This window comes from Lynx rufus, unplaced genomic scaffold, assembly GCF_022079265.1.
Source record: "Lynx rufus isolate CCGP_SWC_20201006 ecotype Redwood Valley unplaced genomic scaffold, mLynRuf1.p SCAF_11, whole genome shotgun sequence".
NCBI lineage: Eukaryota > Metazoa > Chordata > Mammalia > Carnivora > Felidae > Lynx > Lynx rufus.
The window spans coordinates 66,949,157-66,958,062 of record NW_025814825.1 but is presented as its reverse complement, the minus strand read 5'-3'; the positions used below and the strand labels follow the sequence as shown (position 1 = coordinate 66,958,062).

At 57.1% G+C, this 8,906-nt stretch overlaps 1 long non-coding RNA gene across 1 annotated transcript; it reads right to left on the bottom strand.

Annotated features, from left to right (window-relative positions):
* Positions 1–218: 218 nt before the first annotated feature.
* LOC124506769 (uncharacterized) lies at positions 219–4,681 on the bottom strand. The gene is made up of 3 exons (XR_006960875.1): positions 3,561–4,681; positions 2,406–2,745; positions 219–1,913 (listed from the first exon to the last, which is right to left on the bottom strand). It is a non-coding gene; the product is annotated as an uncharacterized LOC124506769 (long non-coding RNA).
* Positions 4,682–8,906: the final 4,225 nt, after the last annotated feature.

The window sequence follows — 8,906 nt, the reverse complement described above, 5'->3', positions numbered from 1 at the left end:
AGATCCACCTTTCTCTGGCTCCCTTTTCCTAGAAAGTGCCTCCTTTAGGAGGCCAGGCAGGTGTGACGCAAGCAGACATATCTGATGCAGACTGCCTACCAGGCAACAGACAGCTTTGTCCACACGTCCCCTAAATCCCAGAGTATTTTCTTCCACGTGTTAGAGGCGGGCAGTCTCACCCTGTTCAGACTGTGGAATTTGACGCATGCGCTGACTTTTTTAAAAAACAACTTTATTGAGGCATAAACAACACACCATAAAATTCAAGCATTTTAAGCAGACACTTCAATAATTTTTAGCAAATTTTGCCACGTTGTGCAAACATCATCGCGATCCAGTTTTAGAACGTCTCCATCACCCCAGCAAGAGCCCTCATGCACATTTATAGCTAATCCCCGTTCCGGCCCCCAGCCCCAGGCAAGCAGTGACCTACTTGTGGCTCTACAGATATGCCTTTACTGGACGTCTCACATCAAGGAGATCATATAGTATGTCGTCTTTCACTGGGTGTAATATTAACAAGATTCACCCATGTTATAGCGTGTGTGTGTGTGTGTGTGTGAGAGAGAGAGAGAGAGAGCATTCTCCTCTGTATGCACACTCTGACTTCTGATCTGGTTCCCTGCTGGTTGGGGACATCTGTCCAGTAGACATCAGATATGAATCCATACCTCAAGGGTAGTGAATTGAATATCAGTCCTTGCCATCTGGTAAACCGTGGCTTACAGGGTTATTGCCTCAAAGCCTTATTCTTACATCTCTGCCATCTTCAGTATGACGCGCTCCCTTCTCCAGCTAGTTCAGCCCCTCTGCACACACAAACATGGATTGTGAACGGACATCAGATCGCTCCTCAAGCTGTTCCAAGTTGATGGTAATGGCGATGCTTCCCACTAAGAACCCAGCACTCAATGGTTTCCTGCCTCCACTGCTCTCCGGAGAGCCAACCACATGCGGTGGCAGGGGGCACGGGGGTGGCCCTTGGCCCGGCGATGTCAAACACCACCACCTCAAGCAGAGTGAGGGAAGAGGGACGGCAAGTCCAAAGATAGCGTATCTGTATTTGCATGGGGTACCTGTGGGGTACCATGCACAGACACATGTGTCTGATGAGAAAGGAGCCAGGAGTCCGTGTTGAATAAAACGAGGACAATTATTAGAAATAAATCTCAGTCCACTGCAACAATGGTCCCTGGGAAACTGCTGCACCCACATGGAAAGGAATAGAAAGTTCTGAGGTAGGCAGGCAGCCCAGGGATCGATTCACAGTGTTGGCTGCTCCAGAGTTAGCTCACCAGCCTCAGCCTGTTTCTAGAAAGACGATGGTCAAAATGACCACGAGCCCGTGTCCTCAAGGGCAAAGAGGGCAAGGCACACCCATGGGCTCACGAGAGCCCACATGACACCCACGGGGCAGGAGGACATTCAAACAGGGAGGCTGACAGGTCTTGTGCGCTTCTGGTCACCCATTAGTGCTTGGTTCCACTTGTCCCCGCTGCCCAGGAGGTTAGGAAGTTTCTGGAACAGCATGCCTGGGCTGCGGAGACTGTGGGGCAGGGGAGAGCATGCCCTGGCTGCTGGACCCTTGGGGCATTCTCCCAGCATGCTCTGCTTCCCCCAGTGCACTTTTCTGCACCTGTGGAGGCTCTGTGGACATGAGGTCTGCTCCAGCAACGGGTGGTTTTGGAGGAAAAGCAGCCCCTGAGCCTGAGGACTTGGAGGGGAGGCAGAGGACAGAACAGGGAGATTCTGAGGGTCCAGGGCACAAAGTGTGGGTGGCATCCCAGAATCCTGCCCACGGAGGGATGACCGGAAGTGGCCAGGAGCCAGTTCAGAAGACCTGATGGTGGGGCAGGTTCAATCCTGCCATACGCACAGCCCAGGCTGCCCACAGGGACGCTTCACGGAGAACGCTGTGCAGAGGTGGGGGAAGAAGGGACACACGTCAGAATTAACTCTGGGGAGGAAGCATCCAGTTCAGGTCACTGAGACGCAGGAATGCCGGCCCCTTCCTTTCCCTGGAGGCAGGTGACTGGCTCTCTCTGGGAGCCCGTCCCTGCTCGGTCAGCGTGAGTCACACGGCTGGCCCCTCGCCGTGTGCGCAGCTCTCAGACAGGACTCGTTGACACAGGGGAATTTGGGGGATAAAGCTGTTCTGTGGTGGATGCACGACTTTGTACATTCGTCGAACACAGAGCCTGCGCAGCCGGGAGAGTGAATCTTAATGTAAACTGCAGACTCCGGTGAATAATAGGGTGTTGGTATGGTTATCAATCGTGACAAATGTGCACGATATTAACAACAGGGGAAACTGCGCGGGAGTGGGGTGGGTCCATGGAACTCTGTGTCCTATCTGCTCAATTACTCTGTAAATCTAAAACCATACCAAAATAATTAAGACTCACTTATAAAAAAATTAGTATTTTTAAAATGCCTCTTCCATTGCCTGCTGGAGGGAGATCTCCTTCCAGCCTGGATTCCGGGGTCCAGAGAGAAGGAGCAGGTGTAGGGAGTTTCAGACATTTTCCCAGCGCTCCTTCTCGACGTGCAGGCACTTTGAAATTATTGTCTCTTTCTGCTTCCTTGTGGCCACGGGTGGATGGGTTACTTAGTAAAACAGAAACACCCACGCAGGGTTCAAATTATAACCGCTCCGGGGTAGACAAGCCGCTGTTTCTGAACAAACCCAAGTGCAGGTGGTACATCTTCTAATTGGTCTGACCCTGACGGCAAGTCAAGCGCTACCTGAGAAGAAACTGTGTCTTAGGGCACCCGGAATGTCTTTTCCGGAAGACTAAGGCACAAACTCCTGGTGCTTTTCAGCATTACCATGCTGGCCACAAATAGGGTCTGTTATACCATTAGAGGGCATCCCCGCCGATCCGATCGCTGTTACCTTGCGGACAGAGCCAGAGTAAACACAACGGAAGATACTGACACTGCAGTTGAGGGGCAGAGCCTCACGCCCAGTTGTATGTGTGCTTTGGGTGGGGGAGGCACAGCTGCCATCTCCTGCCACCCACTCCCCACCCCTTCCCACCCCTTCCCACCCTCCTCCCATCCCCATCCACCCCATCCTCTCCACCCCCAGCCCCTCCCCCTCCTAGCCCCCTCCCCACGCTTTTCCACCCCATCCTCTCCCATCCCATCCCCTCTCTGCCCATCCCCATCCCTCTCCCATCCCACCCGCTCCCCACCCCTTCCCACCCTCCTCCCATCCCCATCCACCCCATCCTCTCCACCCCCAGTCCCTCCCCCTCCTAGCCCCCTCCCCACGCTTTTCCACCCCATCCTCTCCCATCCCATCCCCTCTCTGCCCATCCCCATCCCTCTCCCATCCCACCCGCTCCCCACCCCTTCCCACCCTCCTCCCATCCCCATCCACCCCATCCTCTCCACCCCCAGCCCCTCCCCCTCCTAGCCCCCTCCCCACCCTTTTCCACCCCACCCTCTCCCATCCCATCCGCTCTCTGCCCATCCCCATCCCTCTCCCATCCCACCCGCTCCCCACCCCTTCCCATCCCCCTCCCATCCTATGCTCATCCTTAGGGCCTCCTTACACGCTCCTGATGCTGCAGTGGAGAATAATTGCATAAGGAATGCCACCGTTTCCAGCTCCCTTCTGCGCGTAATCTGGCTTGCTCCTCAAATATCTCAGGGACGGCTCCCGTCATTATCTCCATAAGACAGATAAGGAAACGTGGCTTGGAAAGTCACCTGCCCGAGGCTTCAGAGAGGAGGAGGCAAGATGGGCCCGGGCTCACCCCGTCTGGCTCAGAGCTGACCCTCCTCCCTCCTTCCTGCACCCCTGAATCCCTCGCTGCCAGGTCCTCTGCCTGCATCGGCACAGGACGCCCTGGGTGCTGTGCGGTCCTACCACGTTCACTTACCCAAGAAAGGGGACTGCAGGGCATGACCCTGCCTGTCTCTCCTTGACCTGGGGGCTCCGGAGGAAAATCAATGAAAGGGGTTGGCAGTTTGCCCTGACCGTCCCCCAGCCCCAACCGCACCTGTGCCGATGCTGCTTCCTCTGCTCCGCCTGTGACACAAGGGCAGGCCGAGCCACAGAGAGCAGCTGAGTGTCCCCCGGGGCACTCGTCTTCCAAGTTGCGGGAAGAGTAGCGTCAAGTTCAGATCTCACTTCTACTTCTTGCTGATCAAGGGTATTAACACTTCAGTCACCGCCTGCCCCCAGGAAAGTCTCCTCAGCGCTGGGGGCTCTGTCCTGTCCACGTGCCCTGAAGGGCCCCCTGATGGCCCCGAGGCCCCCTGCGATGACAGAATACTCCTCACTATCCCTGTGCGGCTCAGTGCTCTGGGCGTGGCACCCTGAGTGGAAGGTCTCTGTTCCCAAACCCCTCGGTGACTCTCCACCACACTCCTTTCCCTCTCCTGGCTGGCCGGAAAGATTACCATGGCAACCTTGGAACCGGTGTGTGTTTCGGGAGGCAGGGCCACGACGGCCTGGTCCCTGAGCGAAGCATGGCCCAGCGCCGCCCAGCCAGCCCGTCTGCCCACTGCCCCTGGGTGACTCAGAAGCCAGCTTCTCAGGAGCCCGAGCCATCTCGTACTTTGGAGACTCTTGGCTCTGGGGCTTGCCGACCTCCATGGTACAGAGTGCTCCACCGTGTTTCTGGAAACAGGCATGAATTCAAGCCAACGGGGCAGAACAGAGCCTGCGACACAGCTGTCCTTCCCTCCCTCCCACACCCACCCCCGGCTCCTGCTCTCCCTGCTGCCCTGTTCATGGCTGTATCTAAGCTTGGGTTCCCTGGGGACAATGACGGATGCTGCTGGGCCAAGATCAATGCGTGGGAGGGCTTGGAGCAGGAGAGATCAAAGTCTCCCTGAAGGAAGTACACGCACTGCTTTCTAGGGATGAGAGGAGGGGGCTGGGAGGCTTCTGACTTGAGGATACTCACATGTCAGGTGGGGGAGGGGCAGGGCTCAAAGTAGAACCGGGTCCGTGGAGGCCCTGGAAAAGGGCCGCCAGGGGACGGATGCCCACGGCCCTGCCCAAGCCCGGTCCCGAAGCAAAAGCACCGTGGGGCCCTGCCGGCCACGGCCAGGACCACACCTGCGATGTGTGGGGATGTGATTCGAGAGGGGACGGTTTGCACAATGCTCTGGGTTGCCCAAGACTCGTGGGAAGCAGCACGCTCTTCAAAAAACGAAGACGCCTTCTCCAAACGACTGACCCACCCATCAGTCAGGCAGAACCAGGAGCTCAAAGCGACTGTCCTGACCTGGAAGTCAGGTGCACCTTACCTGCACAGGTGAGAGTGTGGTGCCATAGGCACCCCTGCCGTCTGCCTCCGGGGCGCCCCCGCCATCCAGGAGACCTGAGGAGGAAAGAGGGGAGAGAGGGAGAGGTAAAGAAGGAGGGACAGAGGGAGAGAGGGGACACAGGTGGGAATGGCCGTGCGGATCGGCCGATATAGCAGCAGTGGTTCCCGCTCAGGGCTCAGAGGTGGAGCATCACCCTCTGCCTCAGCTCCGCTGAACTCGGGACCGACAGCCAGCAACTCACAACCTCTCCGTGCCTCAGGTTAGGAAAAGTCCCAGGACACCCAGACCACGCCGAACGCCCCGGTGTCTCTGTGCAGCAATTAAACCATCCCACAGCACTAGCGTCAATGCTGAGGAGGAACCAAGAAACAGCCTTTTGTTTTGACATCATTTTCAAGCGTTCATAGTTACCAAAAAGAAAGCCACAACCGACCGTGACCTACACGGCAAGCAGCCCAGGCGGATAACAAAGCTGTGCAAGTGTCACCGTAATAAGGCCGTCCCTGCAGGCGGGCGAGGGGCACGGGGTGGGCGGACAGCGGCTGGGGTGCCCATGGAGGGCGGAGCCCGTTTGTATTTTCTCTATCTTGGGGAAAAGTGTGATTTTTTTTTTTTTTTTTTTTTTTTTTTTTTTTTTTTTTTTTTTTTTTTTTTTCAACGTTTATTTATTTTTGCGACAGAGAGAGACAGAGCATGAACGGGGGAGGGGCAGAGAGAGAGGGAGACACAGAATCGGAAACAGGCTCCAGGCTCTGAGCCATCAGCCCAGAGCCTGACGCGGGGCTCGAACTCACGGACCGCGAGATCGTGACCTGGCTGAAGTCGGACGCTTAACCGACTGCGCCACCCAGGCGCCCCAAGTGTGATTTTTTTTTTAACACTGCTATAAACATAAGAAAACAAAACCGCCTGCTGTTTTAAACCTCTGTAGCAGATTACTCATGCTTCCCTGGATCAGACTTGAGGGAAAAGTGACTCCCGGCCACCCAAATGAGCCCTGGCTGTGTCCACTACTGATCGGCTGTGCCTCGTTCCCCTGCAAAACTCAGGGGACACCTGGGCTGTCGGGTGGGGGGGGAGGAGGGTGGGCCAACCCGTGACCCTGATTCCGCCTCAAGTCAGAAGGCCATGGGGGCCAGAAGATGCTCCTCAGGGAGACTGCCTGGCCTCCCTCTCCAGGGTGACCCCGGGCCCCCTGCCTCTCCCTCCGGTCACTGGGCCACCAGGGAAGTGTCCTGGCTCGTGTAAACCATGCTTCTCTCGGTCTGTATGAGCGCTCACAGCCGAGGTCTGATCAGGAAAGTCGAGTCACATCACGTGATGTTCTCCAGGTGCAGACAGGCTCACATGGCCATGGGGGGGGGGGTGGGCAGGGCAGAGGAGTATATGTCGGGGAAGCACCCACCAGATCTCACCTGAGAACCGTTGTCCCCAAGTCCCCAGGCCCAGCCGTCGCCAGATCCAGCTGGCGCCCCGCAGAGCACCCCCAGGAACCTCTCGGGACCTCGTCTGCCGCTGCCCTCCACCAGCTGTGCGCGCACCTGCTGCCACGGTGAGGAAACACGGGCAGCTCCTCCCGGCCCTGCGGGAACGGCCCTCCCTGGCGGGCTGTCACCAGGACCACTGGGGGAAGGGGGTCCCGGGAAGTGCAGCTTCGGGGGCCACCGAAAGGAGTAGGGCTGGCCCTGCCACGGGGACGGTGGACAGAGAAGCATGTGGTAGTTCCTGAGCACGTGTGACGCTTGAACCTGAGACAGAACCGAATTAAACTTGCCCAGGAAGGGACAGGGAAGCACAGAGATCGTGGCCTCTAACCGCACCCCCCACCCAGGATAATGTATCTCCTTGTCTCAAAAGTTCATTTTTCCCCCACTAGGTGGATTTCGTTCACACTTCTTCAGAACCTGATTAAGACAAGAAGGTTGTAAAGACGTCTGGAGGGAGGGGGCTTCTCCAAGCAACAACCTCCCATGATGGTTAAAAATGGCTGGTCTCGGGGCGCCTGGGTGGCTCAGTCGGTTAAGCCTCCGACTTCGGCTCAGGTCATGATCTCATGGTCCGTGAGTTCGAGCCCCGCGTCGGGTTCTGTGCTGACAGCTCAGAGCCTGGAGCCTGTTTCAGATTCTGTGTCTCCCTCTCTCTCTCTGACCCTCCCCTGTTCATCCTCTGTCTCTCTCTGTCTCGAAAGTAAATAAACGTTAAAAAAAAAAAAAAATTTAAAAATGGCCGGTCTCTAGAAACACAAAAACACAAGTGGAAAACATAATGAAAAGTGCACTACTTTATAAGAGACATGAAGCACTTAAAATTCAGTACATATTTCATCAGGGCCTTTATCCTAAGGACACAGGATGAATGGGCCGTGTGGCGCAGGGAGAGCTCGCGGCCCACTCACCCCGCTGCATCTCATTAGCAGGAAGAGGGGCCCCTGGGGCGGACTGATGAGTCCCTGGGCCCCCAGAGAGGCGGGCCCGATGCCCTGAAACAGTTTTGCCGAGAAAGCCGATTTTACTCGGAGGTGGCCAGGCCAGCTTCCATCCCCTTCCGGCCCTGACCGTGCACAGTGCTGTTTCTGACCTTTCAAAGACTTCTCCCTCTGGGGTAAAAACAACATCCCGGGAGGCCTGCGTTCGTGGCGATGCCCCTGTGGGAACAGCGTTCGTGCTCAGTTTGGAGCACGATCGATCCCGACATGCATACGTGTGCGACCTGGGAACGCACACGCGTGAAGGCTTCTCGTGAGTCCCCGTGTGCGGCCCGGGTGCTTCCCCAGCCTGGCTGCCACGGCGCCCTCAGCCACTAGGGGTGCTGAATCACACACCCTGCGACACGCCAGCTCTGCAGGCGGATGGACTGCTGTGCCTGCCGTCGGGGGGCCTCACGGTTTCCTGAGAATGGATAAAGACACACGGGAAGGCAGGAGAGGACCCTTGCAAACAACGGAGCCCTGAGGGCCCACAGGCAAGGTTCTCAGTGAGGCAGACTTGGAGATGAGCTGCCCAGGGGCTGGGACAGTGTGATCAGTAGGCAGCCCAGCAGGTCTCCAAATGCCCAAGGCCTGCCTCGGCCCCCTTGACCCGGTCATGTCCTTAGCCGTGGCCACGCTGAGTAATTACCGATGAGTAACTGAGGATGGGGTGTAAAAACCAAGCCATTCGTGCCTGAACGAGACCCAAGGGGTCTCCCGAGGGCCTTCCCAGTAAGCGCCCTGCACAGTGACCGTCTCAGAGTCATCTGCCCCGAAAGCGCAACTAGTGACACCTGCTCAGCCCCACCCTCCCTCTCTTCCTGTTTTTCCGCACCGGCTCAGCTCCCCTATTTCCCTGCCTTGCTATAAAGCACGGAGTTTCGCTTCAGCTGTCCCCTGGAGGCCCTCGTCCCCCTGCCGGCCCCACATTGTTCCCCTGAAGCCCTGTCTGCTGTGGCGCCTGTGGCCCTGTGTTACTCCTCCTCATTCTCTCTGGACATTGGTGACCACCTCGTTGACATAAAATGCCCCCAGCCTTGCCATGGCCCCCACTCTGGGGCTCTTTGTTCCTCCCGATCTGCTGCCCTGTGTCCCCGGTAGTCTCTGCTTCCTCTCTCACCCCCTTGGTGGGCAGGGGCCCTTTGACTCA